Source organism: Xenopus laevis, chromosome 1S (genome assembly GCF_017654675.1).
Source record: "Xenopus laevis strain J_2021 chromosome 1S, Xenopus_laevis_v10.1, whole genome shotgun sequence".
In the NCBI taxonomy this organism is placed as follows: domain Eukaryota; kingdom Metazoa; phylum Chordata; class Amphibia; order Anura; family Pipidae; genus Xenopus; species Xenopus laevis.
In genome coordinates, this window is record NC_054372.1 from 30353094 (window position 1) to 30366959 (window position 13866).

The 13866-nt window shown below is 38.1% G+C and overlaps 1 protein-coding gene across 2 annotated transcripts in view; it reads right to left on the reverse strand.

The window, feature by feature from the left end:
- Window positions 1–13866, reverse strand: part of LOC108706599 (rho GTPase-activating protein 7) — a 211423-nt gene that overhangs the window by 154950 nt on the left and 42607 nt on the right. The gene's annotated exons all lie outside the window — the stretch shown is intronic.

A 13866-nucleotide genomic window follows, 5' to 3' on the forward strand; every position in this document is an offset into this window, starting at 1 on the left:
CACAATTATTTTCACAATTCTGATTGTATCACCAAAATTATTAATTAACAACCCAGCAAGCAAATATATTTAAAATGAATTAGATGGATGCCTACAACTAAGTTCTAATGACAGCATTTGTATCAGGAGTATTATTCTTACTTTCTTCTGATAACTATACACATTTAGCAAGTTTTCTACTATATTTTGGATAAAGTGGGTCATGACTAACATTATGTTGCTCCATCGTTGGGCCTAAACCAGACTCATTAATGGTGAGACTCAAAGCCTTAGGGGCAGATTTATCAAGGGTCGAATTTCGAGGGTTAAAAAACCCTCGAATTCGACCCTCGAAGTAAAATCCTTTGAATTCGAATATCGAATTTGAAGGATTTACCGCAAGTACTTCGATCGAACGATCGAATAAAAATCTTTCGATTGAACGATAAAATCGTTTCGAATCGAACGATTTTAAGCGATCGATCGAACGATTTTTATTCGACCACAAAAACTTTAGAAAAGTGCTGGGGAAGGTCTAACATTGAACCTCGGCAGATTTAAAGTGGCAAAGTATAAAGTTGAAGTATTTTTTAAATAAACAGTACTTCAACTATCGAATGGTCTAATAGTTGAACGATTTTTACTTTCGAATCGTTCGATCATTAGATTCAATCGAATTAATTAATTGAAAAAAATTAAAATTTCAAAGTATTTTTTTGGGTACTTCGACCATCGAATTGGTCAAATTCGATGGTCGAAGTACCCAAAAAATACTTTGAAATTTTAATTTTTTTCAATTCGAATTATTCCCTCGAGTTTAGTAAATCTGCCCCCCAGTGTCAGACCATTTATGATGAAAACCTTGCTACATACAATGCAGTGAGTACATTAAAGTCTATTGTGAGTCTAGCACCCATTGTCATATGGAGCATCCTGCAGTATTAGCTGTTTGTCAACCCATCTTATACTTTGTTTCAGAAAAAGACGCCCATGGAACCTTTAAAATGCTGGATTCGACTTCAACCAGGGTAATATTTGCATGGAGTTTATATGTTCTTTCCATTTCTACATGGGTTCCTTCACGCACTCTGGTTTCCTCCCACACTCTAAACTGTTCCCCTGGAGCAGAGACTGAAGTAGATGACAATTCTGTAAAAACACGGTAGAATATATAAATAACTATATAAATAACAGTAATTTAGATTGCACATGTCTAAGGACACATGTCTATCTGGTTTAACTGTTTTAACTAAATTAAACTTATCCAACTGCTTTCCAAAAAGGCATCAAACTCTTTCTTGAATCTGTCCAATATATCTGGCAATACAACTGCAACTCTCACTGTAACGACATCCACATTTTAAAATGGAACCTCCTTTCCGTCTTAGTATATGCCCTTGTTCCTTCTGGAAGGAACTACAGGTATGGGACCTGTTATCCGAATGCTCGGGACCTGGGGTATTCTGGATAATTGATCTTTACATAATTTGGATCTTCATACCATAAGTCTACTGGAAGTCTACTGGAATGTCCTCTAAAAATCGAATAAACCCAATAGGCTGGTTTTGCTTCCAATAAGGATTAATAATATCTTAGTTTGGATCAAGTACAAGGTACAGTTTTATTATTACAGAGGAAAAGGAAATCCTTTGTAAATATTTGTATTATTTGGATAAAATGGAGTCTATGGGAGAGCTTAAATAAAGTGAAATCAATCAAAATTATTTTATCATCAGTCCTCGGGCTGATTGATTTCACTTTATTTATTTGCACTAGCACTTTACTCAAGTTATAAGACAGCACCTTCTTATTAATTATTATTATCATTAATTATCTCGGTCCTGCAATTTAAGGTTTGAGTTTACTTGGTATAGATACAGTATTAACTATTTGGTGGGGTTTCTTTTTCTTAAAAATATGGATCCCATACCTGTACTAGTAAATAAAGTGTGAGAAAGTGTAGCGTATGGGCACTTTATATATGTATTACATAGCTATTATAACTCCCCTTAAGTGTAAACATTCTCAACTTGTGCAGGTGTTCTTCATAAATGCCCTTAAACAGATTAGTTACTCTTCTTTCAGTCATATAATTTTTAACACTGGAAATATAAAATATTCCAGACAAGGCCTTACAATTACTAGTGGATCTATACCCTTTTTTATACCGATCAAAACTTAGCTGCCCCTTCCTGCTGCTTAATGGCATTACTTGCTACATCTAAGTGATGCACAAGGTCTTTATAAATCAAGTGTTTTAAGAATCTCATCTGCCACTTAGGTGACCAGATTGTCCAGATCCTGCTGCAAAATGACACAGCCTGAATGTAACTGACAGTTTTTTCTCATCTGCAAACAATACTACAATAATACAATAATTAATACATTTATTATAAATGGACCTTTCAGAGAAACCTACAGGACTCCACAGAACCCTACCCCAAAATGTATCCTTAAAGGGCATGTAAAGTCCTTTAATGAAAAAGAAACCTATCTCCAACATACTTTAATTAAAAAATGTGTACCGTTTTTATAGGAAACCTGACTGTATGCAGTGAAATTCTCCCTTCATTTACTGCTGTGGATAAGAATTGTCAGATGGTCCCTAACTGCTGAGCAGGGAAACAATCATACTTATGAACAGCAGGGGGAGCCCCCGCCTTACTTCCCAGCCATGCAGAACTCAAGCAGCTTTGTTTATGGCGATCCCTAAGCAGCCCAGACCACACTGAGAATGTGCACAGTCTTAGTCTTGCCAAGATGTTTAACAAAGTTACAAGATGGTGACCCCCTGTAGCCAACTTTGAAAGCATAAATTATTTGTTTGATTAGGCTTGTGGTGCAGCAAGTTCATCTGTATTACTACAGATATCCTACTTACTTACAGAACAAGTCCTATATATTCACAAGTTATACTTCACAATCAGGCATTCATTCAACTGTCAAGAATGCTTTTTTTACAGAATTTATTTAGTAATGCCTAGTAATTTTGCTGTTTTATCCATGAATAGTCAGTGTTTTTTTTTAATAATTAAAGGCCTGAGCTCCACTGAAAATATTCTACTTCATTTTCATTTTCACTCTCTTTGATTTATAGCAAAGTGAATAAAAGCCTCCAGCTATAAAAGAGGATTTATTACTTGAGAGGCCATGGATAAGAGGACAACTGCCCTTTGCCTCTTGGCAGTTTAAGAAGGAATATGAGCCAGTGAAGGGCATTACTAACAGATATGATAGATATAAATCTTTAAGGTCAACACATCATACCGATGAATCTAATTTTTAAAATCTGAAGGCATCCTCTCCTGGAAATCTGGCAAATTTATTAAAAGGGCACTATAAATGTGTGTGAAAAAATATTCTTTAGTGATTTTGCATTTCCAGTATTATTAATAAAGTAATTACTTGTTTGCCAGTTATAAACTGAAGGTTAAATAGGCTTCAATTCACAAGATGAATTGAAGTGGCACAAGTTAAGATAAGATGGTTGTAGAGACAGGGGAAAACATAGAGACTAAATTGTAAGAGCAGGGAACAGATACCAAGTGGAACGGTTAATCTACAATGATTTCACCTGTAGAAGCAGAGGTTGGTAGAAATAGTATAATTTATAATAGTATAATTTAGAAACAAGTTTGCGCTATATTTACTTTAAATCTAGGTAAGGCATAATTCTTTAGGATTTAGAAGTTTAGGATAAGCAGTAATATTCAGTGAATGGGAGTTTCTAACATTAAGGGGCACATTTACTTAGGGTCGAATATCGAGGGTTAATTAACCCTCGATATTCGACCGTCGAATTAAAATCCTTCGACTTTGAATATCGAAGTCGAAAGATTTAGCGCTATTCGTTCGATCGAACGGTGGTAGGAATAATCGTTCGATCGAATGATTAAAACCTTCAAATCAAACGATTCGAAGGATTTGAATCCATCGATCTAACTATTTTCCTTCGATCAGAAATTGCCTAGAAAGCCTATGGGGACCTTCCCCATAGGCTAACATTGATGCTCGGTAGGTTTTAGGTGGCGAAGTAGGGGGTCGAAGTTTTTTTTAAAGAGACAGTACTTCGACTATCGAATGGTCGAATAGTCAAACGATTTTTAGTTCGAATCGTTTGATTCAAAGTCGAAGTCGTAGTTGAAGGTTGAAGTAGCCAATACGATGGTCGAAGTAGCCAAAAAAATACTTCAAAATTCGAAGTATTTTTTATTCTATTCCTTCACTCCAGCTAAGTAAATGTGCCCCTTAGATTTAAGAGTTCCTCACTCAAAGAGATGGAGGCATTTATTCTTGAAAAATTATCACAGGTCAAAATGTAGAAAACTGCATTGCAAAAGGACACACAAGGTGCTCTGATGGCAATGGGGAGCCCACTTTTTGCAATTTCATATATATATATTTTGTCTACACATTGATGGTTGTAAATATTTATGATGAATTATAGAAGAAGCTGGTTTCTCCCACTGATCTTAACTGGGAAAAGTGCTTCTGTAATTGTTGCAGAGGAACCTGCCAAGGACTTTACCAGAGGGGCCTTGGGGCTCTACCACCACCTCATCCCCTGTACTGAGAAGAGACACAGGGTGAATAAGTTAAAATTTCACTTGCTCATCAGAGCCAAGATTTAAGTTTATGTCACAAATGGGCAATGTGTAACACTAGCTGTAAAGTCAATGAAAATTAAAACAGTTAAGGTAATCCCTCCTGCTTAGTCGCAAAAATCCTGTTGTCTTGGCTATTGGCTATGATATAGAATGCATGTGTTTATGTTGTACATATGAGGAATGTTTTACAGCTCCTAAATCAAAACCATTCCCATGAGAAAAGTTTAAATAGCTTTCTGTTGTTGTGACAAGATTTCATCTGAAATGCATTCAACAGCTATTTGACTGCCTCCTGTGGCAGCTCTCTGATCACACACACTAATATTTTGCAGCCCCATACACAGCAGTGATCTGTGTTGACTGGGAGAATATATTTAGAGGAATATACCATACATACAACTTGCACTATAAAAAGCTCTATAAACATCAATTGCTTGAAATAAGAATGTAGCAATTTATAATCCAAAGGTAATCAAATATGATAAGATTGTGTTTTTGACATTTAAAGGGGAACTTCAGCTTCCAAAGAGGCCCACATAACGCAGAAACCCCTAATATCACCATCACAGTTACCTGTTTCTTCAAAAAGTACAAATAAATGCCATTTTCTATGCCGTAATCCATCTGTTTAACAATAAACAGCATGCAGGAACTGCATAACCCACAATGCATTGCACTATGATGTTCTGCTCTTTATTGAAATCACATGTACAGAACGTATATAAGAACATCATCAGGGGAAATCCATCTCCTGTATGCGATCTTCTATGCTAGAGGAATGCAACGTCACCTGCTATTCCACTCACCCCTCCTCAAAGTAGAAGTCACACCTCGCTCCTTCCTTCTCAGCTGTCAGGTCCTGCTCCTCACTCCTCCCTCCTCAGCCATCCGTCCTGGATCCTAGTTTCTCCCTCCTCAGCTGTTAGCTGTAGCTCAAATTTGATTGCTGCAAAAAAAAAACCCTAAAACGCCTATTGGCTAAAACAAATGGCAAGTACAAGTAACTATAATCAGGGCGCAGGGCTGAATATGCGCACCCTGAGGAGTGAGGAGCTAGGACCCAGGACAGATGGCTGAGGAGGGAGGAGTGAGGACCCAGGACGGATGGCTAAGGAGGGAGGAGTGAGGAGCGAGGACGGATGGCTGAGGAGGGAGGAGTGAGGAGCGAGGACCCAGGACAGATAGCCGGAGTGAGGAGCAAGAGCTGACAGCTGAGGAGGGAGGAGAGAGATGTGACATCAGCCTTGGAGGATAGGTGAGTAAAAAAGCATGTGATGTTGCATTCCTCTTACTTAGAACAGCACATGCATGACAACGATTTCCCCTGACGATGTCCTAAAATGCGTTCTATACACGTGTGCAGGAAATTGTGGGGGTTGGAGTATGCAGGCTGAGGACAGATGGCTGTTGATACAAAGTAACAGTAGTCAGGCAGCTCAGCAAAGTAGTCACACAGATCAACAGGAGAGCAGGGGGCTAGGCTTAAGGAACTGTTTTTTTAAATTGATGTATATTGCAAAGTTGCTTGAAATTATGTTTACTTTTCAAAAAGCTTAAGTTATGTTTGTGTGGAGTTCCCCTTTAAGAACAGGTCGCGTACAAAAACTATCAATACCTTCAAGCTGGAGGTATTTCCAAGGTTCCCTCTGCCAGCTGTGCTAATAGGAGAGTGAATCATGTGCAGACATCATGATAACAGCAAGTGATGGAAACTTCATTTTCACACAACTTAGTTAGAAAGCAATGGCGGTCGACACACACACACACACAGTATAATTTGCTTGACACATTGAGCTGCATAAATGGCTCAGCTTGCAAGTGGCAGAGTAAAAATCTGAACTTTAAATTTAAAGATCAGATTTTTACTGTGCTGTGCACACGGGCTGTCCAGGACAGCGCTGGGGCATTGGCACGGTGCTCAATAGATAGTACTCTAGGCCAATGCGCTTTTCATTAAGCAGGAGCATCAACCCAGGGTCTAAAGTAAGTGAATATATTCAGTGGGGATTGCCTAAACATTGGCAACCCCCCCCCCCTCAATGAATTTGAGTTGACTTGTCCTTTAAGCAAATAATACCCAGGTTTCACTGAATGCCTGCAGGTAAGCACCCTATGTTCTACAAGAGTGTGTCAAGATAGGGCTACATATACATAATTTATTAGTGAAAACTGTACATCCCTTGACAAGTATTCTTTCAGGGTGTAAGTCAGAGTGCATCCAGACTAACAGAAACTCAATGGGATAACAGTATTCCTTAGACAATTAACGTGCTTTTAACATCTGAACACTATCAGTAAATATAGTGGCCGAGGTCATTTATTGTGAAGTATTTTTAGCTTATTGGGTATTGGGCACCCTGCTATTTCCAAAACAAATGATTTGTAAACATTAGGAGACCTCCCTATAGCTTTCAAATTGCCGATAATTGTACAATATAGAACTAAAAATATGTGAGACTAAAAAATACATGAATACAAATAAAATCATTAGATCTCAATTCTGGCTCTGGTTAGAACAAAAACAAATATTTCAATCCAAACTGATAAATCATGAAGTACTTTTGTTAAGAATTCTTAAGTAATCAGAACTTAACTCATTAGAATGGCAAGCTACATCAAACAGGAGTAACCTTTGCCTTAATAGCCTGTAGAGATGAAATTTTTTGGAAGTCATATGGTATACACGTATGGAATCCATTAACCATAAAACTCCAATTTTTTCCAAAGTAGCCTGAAGTTGCCTCACAAGGAGACTTCGGGCGACTTCGAAAAGTCGAAGTGATCCTCCAGCGATTCACATTCTAGCAGGCGGGAAGGCATTTAAGGGAATTAGTTGCCTGAAGAAGAGGCGGTTTGTCGCTGGGTGACAAATCTCCTCAAGTAGCCATGTGTGCCACCACCCTTAAATTATGGAGATTCAAATTATGTTAAGATTCCTTATCCTGAAAACTAGTCCATTCTGGATAACAAATATGTACCTATACTGCAATTTGCTTATAGATAGTGAAGTATAGGAATGTAAAAACAGGACATTGTTTTTCTTTAAAAGTATTTCTCTGCTTATCTGGAAATTGTCATGTACTTTTTTTTTTTTTAATTAACAGCATACCAAGAAATACATGGAGTCATTACAATAGTATTTGTCTAGAACATATTCATCTACAAATACGTCATTACACAGAATGAGTTGTAGGCCGAAGAAGTCTGACCTCGTGTTTGGCAGCCACAGACACATTTCAGAAGATGTTATTGCTATGGAAACAAAACCTTGGGTCCATTTGAAAGGGGATAAATAGCTGACGACTTTAGCTTGATAAAAAGTTGACAACTCCTTGTGTCAGAGAGCATTACCAAACTGCCTGTTCGTGTATATCATAGATAACAGGCTATTTAGTCTTTATGTGGAATCTGTTAGTGAGGACTAACTTCAAGAAGTCTGTGAATGTATAACAGTAGATGAAATATATAAAAAGGCAAAATGTTATTTTAAAGGATGGCTACAAAAAATTATTTAACTGAGATGTCACAATACCTAACTCATGCTATACATACACTGCGTAGAGGAGAGGTAAATAGATTCCCCATTTATAGTCCAATTCCTATAGTTTGGCCACTGAAGGACCCCTTAGTTTGCACAGGAGCTCCTCTTCCTTGGTCAAAGCATGACCCCTAGCTTTCCTGAGTTTAGCCACTAGGTGGCAGTGTGTAATATTATGTAGGCTGAGCACATATGTGGGTCCATTTTGCCAATCCCCTTACCACAGCAGGCAGGAGGTGTGCAGTGGAACATGCTCGAGACAGGTCTAGCAAGCATAGGCTACTTACTTTAATAGGTGACTTTAGGACTGATAAACAGTTAGGGCTATATATACAAGCAGCACAGGCTCCACTGAATGGGACCAGGATCCTGGGTACTATTTAAATTAAGTGTCAGAATTAGGATCTAGAGAAACACACTTAGGGTAAAGTCTGAAAGCTGGGAGTTCCTCTCTCTATGCTGTGTATTTGCTCTCTTACCCTGAGGGGATGCGGTGAGTATATACCTATCACTGATGCTTTATTCCTGACAAACTCCAATGTGGATTATGTTCTTCAATAAATATGTTCTATGGTTAAGTTATAAGAACCACTGACACCCATTCTTGTGGGACTACTAAAGGTTACGTTTGCACTACCCTGCCTGCAGAACGTTGCGAGGGCCCACAGCTACGTGTCTTGCGTCTCATCTGGAGCAAATATTGGGTAAAGCTTATAGCTCAGGGAAAAAAGTGCCCATCCATTTTACTATAGCCTTACAACTATAAGATCTGCTTATTTGGGAGGTCACCAAACAAGATATTCATTTTGGCCACCATTGTGACACAATAAGATTTTATGGTACACAGGCCATCAAGTGCATCATAATGGGGGCTTAGGTAGACCTATCTGGAGAAGACTGTTGTAATGCACCAATGCACTGTATATATGCAGCATGCATGTGGGTCCCTGTGCTTTGTAGGAGAACACTCACAATCTTTTCTACAAGCAAAAAGTGACAAGGTTTTCCAAGATTTAATTTTCCAGACATTGCTGCAAACCTCTTAGTCATGCTATATAAGATTTATTTTATAATACAGGTATGGGATCCATTATCTGAAAAACTATTATCCAGAATGCTCAAAATTTATGGGAAGGCCATCTCCCAGATAGCATTGTAATTGAATAATTCAGATTTTAAAAAATATTTTCTGTTTTTTCAGTAATAATAAAAAAGTACCTTGTACTTGATCCCATCTAAAATATTCTTAATCCTTACTGGATGCAGAATAATCCTGCTATGTTTCATTAAAGTTTAAATGATTCTTCATTAGTAGTATTTAATATATGGAGATCCAAACTATGGAAAGATCCCGATATGGAAAACTCCAAGTCCCAAGAATTCTGGATAACAGGTCCTATACCTATATATTAAACTGATGAGACCCATTGTGCCTTGATTAACCACCATTCTGTTGTTTGGCAAAGTAGCTACACCCCTTGGCCAGCTATTAAAATAGTTTGCAACATTGCACTTTAATTGTGACCACAGTTAACTGCAGTATAATATTTATGACACATTAGTTTCCATATTTCTATGATCCAATGTTCATGCTGCAAATAGCTAAGGTGTTACTGTAGTAGCCTCAATACAGACTGATCTTCCTTGGAAAACTAGCCTGGACTGTTTTGTAAGATGAATGTCCGATCTATAAACAAGGTAAATTGGCATCTAAAAAGACATCACATTTCAGGTTTTTGGTCTTACATGTCTTTTGCTCAATAATAACACAATTATCTGACACTTATTTTTTAATACTGTAGGCAGACATTCAGTTACTGACAATTACAAAGATTTGTGCGATAACCACACCCACCCTGAGGAAGAGGTCAAGCGAGACTGTGAAATGCGCTGGATTTTGGAGCCTTCCTGGTCCGGACTTTTATTTTGCTTTGGGTACTATGTGCTTTACAATCTGGCTATCCTTGTGAGTAGAAAATCGGTTGGTTTACTGTGATTTTAATATTTATTAAAGCAATTTTATACTATATTTTGCTTTATTTTTTCATTACATCACTTGGTGGATGACTGGAGGGAAATCAGAAGGCGAAGGACTGACATTATTTTGTGCCAGAAAAGTCACAGGAAATCTTGTGAGTATTTACCCGAAAAGGGGGAATCTTGAAGAGTATCACAGTGGTGAATCTTCTGCAATATAGCTCTCCAGGCACCATTTTTAATCACTTTGTGGTACTATGGCCTTTATTACTATTCTTTATTAACCAAGGCAATACTACTCTATGTGTGCGCTTCCTTTTGCATTCTATTTTAGATCCAATTACTGTCTAGACATACAGTATATCTGATTAACACATTTCTTTGACAGTTTCATGAAAATCTATTTTGGGCAAGAGCTAGGATATTACTCAGCTAACCACAGCACCGTGCTGAAACATAAAAAACGTAGGTTTCCCACACACCATGGTCTCTTGTTATTTTTCCTTTGCTAGCTCACATTCTTCCTACTTTGTCTTCCCTAACCTTTGTCTTAATGATGCTTTCTCTTTCTATCTATAGGAAATTTTTCTTCTTAATGCCTCCTCGCCACACTTTTTTTATGCTTGAAGCAAGATGAAAACCTTGCGTTGTGTGCCCCTTTACTGGGGGCATGAAAAACTGAAAGAGATGAATGTCCAGTTTTCGGGTACAATAAATCATATACAGTATCTTATGTTATGTGCATATATGGATATAAATTGTTCAAGACTCCATTTACAAAGCTGTGCTAGGGTGCAAAGTACATAAAATGGTGCAAATAATGTGTTTTCAATATTTGTGCCCAGCACTTGTACATAGGTCTCCATATGTTCTCCCCCATAAATACAATACAACTTGTATTCATGAGGAGCGGGTTCAGAAAGCTATTTCACTGCTTGCGTGATCTGGAGTGATATATGCACCTAACAGCAAGGCCCTTGACAAAAGCAATCAGTAAATGAGGTCACATTTTTGCACTTCTTAGTGTTTCTTAGTGCTCTACCACTTGCTTCCACCCCCTCTCTAAATGAGATGCATTATGTTATGTGTTATCGGCAAGTCCTTTTCATAAATTTAGACAGATCAAGGTTGGGTAGAGTGTGGCTACAAGGGAATGTGCACTGTGCAATCAAAAATGTCACTATGCCCATGTGGTTACATATATGCACTATGAATACATAGGTAAAACAGATTGGACCAGAGTTCTTTTTGACAGTCTATTTGCATACTTGAAAAAGGGCATGGAAAACTCTGATATGTTGCCATCGGTTCATGTTCATGGGGGGGGGGGGTTACACCAGACATCGGACCTTGTGTTTGCTGCCATTATAGATTTGTATTATGATATATGGTTAAGTGCACAATACGGACCTGAAATGAACAGGAAATGTGAATAAACCAAAATAAGTGGGTTCAAATTTCCATGCTGATGTCCACAGTGTGTAATATGGTATAATGTATTGTCTTTGTAACAGCAAGAACAAAGCTGGTATGTGGTGAACTGGAGACTTATTCTCATAGTGGGTGTAATGTAAGAATAGAAGAGGTTTCTATATGAAACATATTTTACAGTTCAAATATTTTGCTCTTTGTGAATGGTTTGGGCTTTGATGTCAAGAGCTAAAAGCAATACAATTCCATTGTCATCTGCATTCAGGCATGGATATCTGATATGGCTTAAGGTGGTTCTTTTGAAATGTGCACACTATATAACTCTTGATAATAGACCTGTTTCTCACGCCATGAAAGACAACATATGTACAGTACATATTAATAGCAGGCATTTTAGGTTCAAAAGCAAAAAACCAATCGGTCCAATGTAACATGTGCCTATAATTCATTTATTAGACACATACTCATAAGACTGGCATTCTTATTTCAAGTCATAAAAGTCATAAACGTGACTCTCCTTTAGTGTGATACAGGGGTCCCTTATTTTTCATTAACAGTATTTCAATATTGCATTTTTAAAAAAGAATATCTTGTAATGTTTGCATCACTTTAAGATTGTCTATCCAGATTATACAAAATTATAAATGGCAAATCTATAAAGCAGTTTACCTTTATGGGTTTTTTTTTACGCCACCTGATGGACATAATTTACGCCTTTATAATTATGGCATAATTATGGCATAACCCATTCAAATGAATGGGAAAAAATTTAGGCAGAAAGTAAGTTCCAGCAGCAAAAACACCAAAAAAAAAAAACAGATTATTGTGTTTCAGGATCACTGATTTACACAGCATTTTCAAGCAGCTGCTTCTTGCAGGAAAGGTTGCCCATTTTCTCCGCAAAGAGCTGAATTGTCAGCTCTTTCTTAAGTTGTGTCATGTTCTTTGAATCATCACTGTCTGCATTAAGCAGCTCTTGATCCAAGATGGGTGTGGGCACATAGATTCAGGGGTTTCTGCTGACCTTAAACTTTATTAATTCCACCCCACTAGTGACTGAAGGACCTGCCCGATCGATTTTCTGACCAATGTCAGACGAAAAATCGCTAGAAAAATCGCTAGATGAATGATCGTTCGGTGCCCACTAACCTCACGATAATTTGAAGGAATTTCGCAGTAAAATTGGTCGGTAAGGAAAGAAAAATCTCATGGTCTATGGTGAGCTTTAAGTGCAGCAAACTTCTACATACGTATAAGGGAATACTAGGTCATCAGATCAGGACTACATAAGGATTGATATTCAGAATAAAATGCACATTCCTAAATGGAGCAGAGGCCTCTGGGGAAAGACAACCAATGCAGTGAAGCCATTGCCTGTGTGTTTAATATACAGAGCTGGATATAGTTCCTAATGGATATTACTACTAGAATCTCAGCCCATCTCTAATCCATTTTTAGATAAGCCAAATTTCTTTTAGGATGTCCCATGTAGTTATATCTGAATTTATATTTGTTAATTCAATTAAGAGGAAATTAACTGTGTAAATATCTGTATCTAAAAAGAATTTAGTTGATTTTGTACTGTATTGATAAAATGAATATTTGGGAAATAAAATATCTCCTGGGCCCCAATGACCCATAGGGAAGTGTAGGGAAGCACGGGATTGACTGGGCTAGGAGGGGCACCCCCTTACTCACTAAGGATGGGCTGTGGTTGGCTGATTTGTGTTTCACTGGCTTTGCAGGGAGGGGCAGAGCCACACAGGGTAACATGGGGATTATCTTTCAGTCGATGCAGGACATCAGAAGGATCAGCAGATCACAGTGTCCCACCCTCCCTCCCTATAAGACAGGGTGTGTTTGTTGTTGCAGTTGGTGGAGGGTACCTTTAGACGGATCCCCAGGGGAAGTTAAAATGGGGTATTTGACAAGGAATGGAAGTAGCCTGGCAGGCCTGGGATACTGATGGGAAGACAGGCAGCCCAGTTTAGGACTGGCGAGAAAGGTGGCAGGAACCAGGCTTTGCAGTTAAGAGCAGAGTCAGTCCTCTTGGGGAGAATAACACGATGTTGTGGGTTAAAATGTTTGTTATACAAACGGTTTGGTTACAAGTTGCTAATGTTATACATGTTAATTTATGGTTACTGTTTTAGTATAAATAAACAACTGCCGCCATCTCTTTCCAAACTCAGGTGTCTGAGTTTCATTGGGAATAGCAGATACGGGGTTGGGTGAAATGGGGAGGGGTGCAGTCTCGACCATCTGGTCTATCCTAAGAAATATTTAGAAATACAAAGTGCTTCATCAGTAGCTGCAACAATAGTGGGCAGGGAA